Raw genomic sequence first — 6,894 nt, 5'->3', positions numbered from 1 at the left:
AGAAGTAATCACAAATTTTCCAGAAAACAAAGACTTTGGAATGTCACCAGAGGAAGAGGTGACCCGAGCTGAAGAGGCACCGCCATATAATGAACTACCGGATAATGAGAAGCACTATGCCTTGTTTACCGATGGGTCCTGTCGCATTGTAGGGAAACATCGGAAGTGGAAGGCTGCTGTGTGGAGCCCCACACATCGGGTCGCAGAAGCTGCTGAAGGAGAGGGTGAATCCAGTCAATTTGCAGAGGTGAAAGCCATCCAGATGGCCTTAAGTATCTCCGAGCGAGAAAAATGGCCAGTCCTTTACCTCTATACTGACTCTTGGATGGTGGAAAATGCCCTGTGGGGGTGGTTGCGGCAGTGGAAACAGAGTGGCTGGCAGTGTAGAGGAAAACCCATCTGGTCTGCTGATTTGTGGCAAGATATTGCAGTTGGAATAGAGAACTTGGTTGTGAAAGTATGCCACGTAGATGCTCATATACCCAAAAATCGAGCAACGGAAGAACATCAAAACAACCACCAGGTGGACCAGGCTGCAAAGATTAAGGTGGCCCAAGTAGATCTGGACTGGCAGCATAAGGGCAAAAAATTTATGGCTCGTTGGGCCCATGACTCCTCGGGCCATCAAGGAAGAGATGCGACATATAGATGGGCTCATAACTGAGGAGTGGACCTAACTATGGACATTATATCACAGGTTATCCATGAATGTGAGACCTGTGCTGCGATCAGGCAGGCCAAGCAGTTAAAACCTCTTTGGTATGGAGGGAGATGGTTAAAGTATAGATATGGGGAGGCCTGGCAGATTGATTACATTACGCTCCCACAAAATCTACATGGTAAATGTTATGTGCTCACAATGGTAGAAGCAACTACCGGATGGCTGGAAACATATGCTGTACCCCATGCCACTGCCCAGAACACTATTCTGGGCCTTGAAAAACAAGTCCTGTGGCGGCATGGCACCCCAGATAGAATTGAGTCATATAATGGTACTCATTTTCGAAATAATCCTATAAACACCAGGGCAAAAGAACACGGCATTGAGTGGATATATCATATCCCCTATCATGCCCCAGCCTCCAGGAAAATTGAGCAGTATAATGGGCTACTAAAGACCATACCGAGAGCAATGGGAGGCGGAACTTTTAAGCATTGGGACACTCATTTAACAAAGGCCACCTGGTTAGTCAATACTAGAGGATCTGCCAACCAGGCTGGCCCTGTGCAGTCAAACATTCTACATAATGTAGATGGAGACAGAGTCCCGGTAGTGCACCCTAAAAACATTCCGGGGAAGACCATCTGGATTATTCCTACTTCAGGTAAAGTTAAGCCCATACGTGGAATTACCTTTGCTCAAGGACCCGGGTGCACTTGGTGGGTAATGCAGAAGGATGGGGAAGTCCGATGTGTGCCTCAAGGGGACTTAATGTTAGGTGGAAATAGCCAGTAAACTGTATTAGATTAATCACCACAGCACCCTATCAATGCTTTGTTATGGCAAACATGAACTTGGACAAAGTTAGGACTGGTTTCAGCAACAGATGCCCAGCGACTGCTGCAGACTGTGAATACAGACAGCATCAGATGCATCAGCCACCAGCTCCACCTGCAACAGAGGCTGCATGCCATTCTCCTGACAGGTCCAAGGACACCTCTGCCCTACTGACTGAGCATCGCTCCTCCTGCCTGAAGGGACTGTTATGACAGATGGAACCTGAAGCTATGGACCAAAAGAACTCATACATCCTGCAGTGATGGACCATGGACTGAGGGAATGACATCTGTGTGCATATGTCTTTGACCAAGGAAGAGGATAGTAAATAACAAGAATGCATTAGAAATATGGAATGTGAGCATAACGTAAATGATATGGAATAAGGGGTGGATACTGTCCTGGTTCTGGCTGGAATAGAGTTCCTGTTCGTGTTAGTTTTTCAGCAGAGTCATGGTTACATAAGATCAACAAAATTCATAAAGTTTACTTTGACCTTAATAATGACTGGCTTTCAGTTACCTCACCTTACCTATATTCCTATACTACAGAAATCATTGGTCATCTTTACTGATTGATTTGAATAGAATGAGGGGAGGGTAATGATTAGCATATTCATGTTATTTCCTGGAAGTCATTGTCATATTCAAATGTCTCTAACGCATGCGTGGTTATGTTGGTTGGGAGTCCTCTGGTGTTTGTCGATAGTCTTCCTCACTGTGTCTGCTGATTGAACTCCATCCTTGTGCATGCTCATTTCATCTTTGGCTGATCTTCCCAACCAAACCCAGTTTCTTCTGGTACCTGTTGTTTCAAATCAAGATCCATAACCAGTACTTATTGTTCTGATTCAGAGTCCATAACGATTTCCATAGTAATTGAAGCAAACACAATGCTAGTTGTTCCTAAGATCTTAACATATCATGTGTTCTCATAGCTACTATAACTTCATTTTAAATCAAAGCCATATTTTAAACTAAAATCAAAATAATATTCTAGGATTCAAGTTAATTTGTTAAGGTAACTGCAACAACATGGCTTCACCAAGGGCAAATTGTGCCTGACTTATCTAGTGACCTTCTATGATTGAATGCGTTGTTGCATAAGGGCAAAACAACTGATGTAATCTATCTTGACTCCTGTAAGGCCTTTGACACAGTCCCACACAACATGATTGTCTCTAAATTGGAGAGATATGGATGGGATGGATGGACTACTTGATGGATAACAAACTGGCTGGAGGGCTGCATCCAGAGAATTGTAGGCAATGGCCCAATGCCCAAGTGGAGATCAGTAACAAGCCGTGTCCCTTAGGGGTCCGAATTATGAATGGTACTTTTAAACAACTTTATTAATGAAATGGACAGTGGGATTGGGTGCACCATCAGCAAGCTTGCAGATGACACCAAGCTGAGCAGTGCAGGTAATTCACTTGAAGGTAGGGATGCCCTCTAGAGCATACTTGACAGGCTTGAGGAGTGGGCCTATGTCTACCTCATGAAGTTCAACAAGGCCACATGCAATGTCCTGCACCTGGGCCAGTGTAATCACCAGTATCAGTAGAGATTGGGGGATGAACTGATTGAGAGCAGCCCTGAAGAGAAAGACTTGTGGGTACTGTTGGATAAAAAATTGGACATGAGCCAGCAGTGTGCACCTGAAGCCTAGAAAGCCCAACCTATCCTGTGACTCATCAAAAGAAGCATGGCTAACAGGTTCAGGAAGATGATTCTTTCCCTCTGCTCTCCTGAGACCCCACCTGGCATACTGTGTCCAGATCTGGCCCCCGCAGCATGAGACAGACATGAATCTTTTAGGGTGAGTCCAGATGAGGGCCATGAAAATGATAAGAGGACTGGAACACTGTGGGTTCGTTTTTAGAGGACAATGGCCATGTCAGATGAGCAAGACTTTGGCTGCATCACAGAAGGGATGCAAAAAGAAGAGGAAGAACTGAGAACACTGTAGGACTGGTGAATGATGAGAACATCTTGACCTTTGTTGGCCAGAAGCCTTGGAAATAGCAAGCGGGAATATAGAAAAGCAAGGTAAGGATGCTGAGATCTGCCTGAAGAAAACGTGCCAGGTTACGGTTGATGGGAAACATCTGGTCATTTCTTAAACAGTAGAAAGTATTCTACCTTGAGCTAAAAGTGTATAGAACGTTGTGTTTGTGCTTGTAAGATTTAATTAATGAATAGACTTTAGGATAGCAGTAACTAACTTGTAACCAATGAATTGTCTGGTGTATTATGGACAGGGGGTAATAACCAATCAAATGTTAGTCTTAGGCATGTGAACAGTGTGTGAAGAATGCCTGTAACCAATCAAGCCTTCTGTTAATGCGTGATCAGTTGCTAGGAAGATTTATAAATGCACTTTTATTGACATGGGGAAAGACGACTTTACAACCAGTGAGGTTATAAAGTAGGTATGTTTATTCAGCACTGGACACATGGGGGATCTCTCCACCACAGCATGCGTGCCCTGGAGCCAAAAGCAGCTCCCTTTTATGATGCCAAAGTTACATATTCATCAGTCCTAATACATATGCATTATAGTTCCAGGAATAGGGAGGGAATATTACAATTAATTCTGAGAAATCATTAACATATCCCCCACCCTAAGTCCCTCCCCATTGTGCCTGCGCAAAGTCTCTTGGTGGTCGTGGGCAGGGGTCTTCTGATGAAGGCTCGTAGTCTTCTTCACTGTGTTCGCTAATTGACCCTTGCTTTTGAGCAGACTCAGTTCTGTAGTTACGCACATCTCGTCCTTCAGGCCTTGTTGGATGTGGTTTGTTGCTAACTTGCAGCTCCTTTATCTTAGTGGCTCAGTAGTTCCTTCCTTATCTTAAGGACGATGGTGGGCTCATCCTGGTTTTCTCTCATTCATTCGCAAGGGAGTTATCTAGTTAATGCTTTCTTGAGGAACCATCTGATTAATGCCTCTTCATTCATACATCAGTATTGGCAATAAATTGATTTTGATTTCTGACTCTTATGGAGTTGCCAGAATCCGTGATTCGCCTCAGAACACCTTCTCTATGAATAAAGGCTGGAGAGTTGAGTTTGTTCAGCCTGGAGAATAGAAGGCTTCAGGGACACCTTATTGTGGTCTTTCAATATATAAAGGGGGCTTATAAGAAAGAAGGAAAGAGATTTTTTTACCAGGGTCTGTAGTGACAGAACAAAAGACAACGGTTTTAAACTGAAAGAGGGTATATTTAGACTCGATATAACAGATTTTTTTACAATGAGAGTGGTGAGGCAGTGGAACAAGTTGCCCAGAGAAGGTGTGGATGCCCCCTCCATGGAAGGATTCAAGGCCAGGTTGGACGGGGCTGGGAGCAATCTGGTCCTGTGGAAGGTGTCCCTGCCCGTGGCAGGGGCATTGGAACTAGATGGTCTTTAAAGGTCCCTTCCACCCTAAACCATTCTATTGTTCTATGTTTTTATGTTTGCATGATTCTGTGATTCTAGGATTCTATTTTTTATTCATCGCTTTGTATGCAGAACTTTTATATCTTACTCAACAATATTTTTATACATCCAGTTTTGTCAGTTACATTGAACACATCTTACCAATCCAAGAGACATTCTCCAACACTTTCTAGCTTTATTTTTTATAACACAAATTCACAGTTATGCCTGTAATTTCATAATTTTAGTTTGTCTTTGAAGCTCTAGACCATCTGCTAGTATGATATACTTTTCATAAAATCCATAAAATCCAAACTAAATTTCTGTCTTTTCTCCTGTAGCTGATGATTTTAAACTGTTTAATTTATAGAAGACTATTGTTTCTCAAACTGATATTCTCCTACTTCTCTGTCATTGCAAGGTCTGTGTGTTTGCTTAGAAACAAAATATATAAAGTTTATATGGGAGATGGAGGTGTCAAGATATTTTCCCTCATCTTTTCTGGTACATGAATGCCAGTTGAACTTTTGGAATTTCCTTAAAACTCCCAAGTATCAGCCTTGATGTAATGTTATTGCCCCCTTTTTTTAAATAATTGCAGTTTTGGTTATTGGTATTGCCATAACCTCGTGCTCTGTTGTTCTTAGTTTTCTACCTGCATGACTATCACCCCTCGCAGGTTTTTTATTGTCTTTATCAAGCCATTTTTTTTTAACTCTTGGAGGATTTATACTTATAGGTCCTTTAGAAGTTCTCTTTATGTCATCAATGACACCTTCCGTAACCTATATATGAAATTTTTTCAAAACTATACCTTTATTTTTAATACTAATATACCTGTATATATAATCTAATAAATTAGCTAAAATTATCTAATATATTAATAATATAATAGTTAATAATCCCGAATGTTGAATCAGAATTCCCCAAAGTTCTATATGGCCATCGTTTTCCTTGATTTCTTTATTATTTTGAGTCAGTCTCTCAATTCAGTCAGGAGAGATCTGAGTCAAAATTGTCTTTTGATATCCTGAATGTAACACCCACATCTAGCCCCTTAATTAGAAACTTAAAAGTAAAATAGAATGAGTGGAATTGTATAAATGTGTTGACATGGGGAGCATGTCACAGTTCTTTCTTAAAAGGGAGAAAGGAGACAAAAATGCAAGATCCATAGTGACAGAACAATGGTACAAACAGACCCCATTCTGCTTAGGTGCTCTGACTGTCCTCATAGGATTGCAGAGAAAGTGGGAGCGAGGTGAAAAATATTTTGTTTAAAAATCTTCTCATGTGAGTGAACCTTCTAGCATCACAGGGGATTTTTCTTTCTTGTTCTGCTTGGGAAGGCATTCTCTATATCTGACAGGATTTTTCCTTCACTGTGTTTTTTTCCTGCAAAACATCTGCTAATACCTGAATGGCCAGAGAAGTACCCAGACTGAGAAGATAAATAAAATTAATTTAGAGGGGAGTTTTGATTTTAAACAATATTTGAAACCAACAATGTTCCTGATAGTAAGACAAAAAGGGTGGCTTGTGAACTAATACATAGGATTACTTTCTTGGTCTCTTTCTGTCTTGGTTTACTTGTCCAAGCTAATATGTATAGTCAGATATGTTTCTAATTGCAATAGGCTTCCTCTCACAGACTTCAAAGGAGGCTGAATGAGAAGACTAATCTGCATTTGATTATCTTTAAGTTGGGGAAAAAAAAATTATCTGGAGTGAAATATTTATGATATGCTTTGGGAAACTGTGGAAATGTTAGATAAGTGCCAGGTATTACTAACTCACAGGAATATGCTTGGACTCCCTCCGTGTAATTCACAGAAGGGAGCATGTAATTTGATAATATATGCCAAACTATTAGAGCAAGAATGGAAACAGAACAACTGCTTTGTTTGTACTGTGATAAAAAGATTGAAATTAGAGATGCCAACTGGATCTTCACTTACAGGAAAATTGTCCAAGAAC

This window comes from Tyto alba, unplaced genomic scaffold (genome assembly GCF_018691265.1).
Source record: "Tyto alba isolate M040663 unplaced genomic scaffold, T.alba_DEE_v4.0 Super-Scaffold_1000006, whole genome shotgun sequence".
Classification (NCBI taxonomy): Eukaryota; Metazoa; Chordata; class Aves; order Strigiformes; family Tytonidae; genus Tyto; species Tyto alba.
This window is presented reverse-complemented; position numbering follows the sequence as displayed.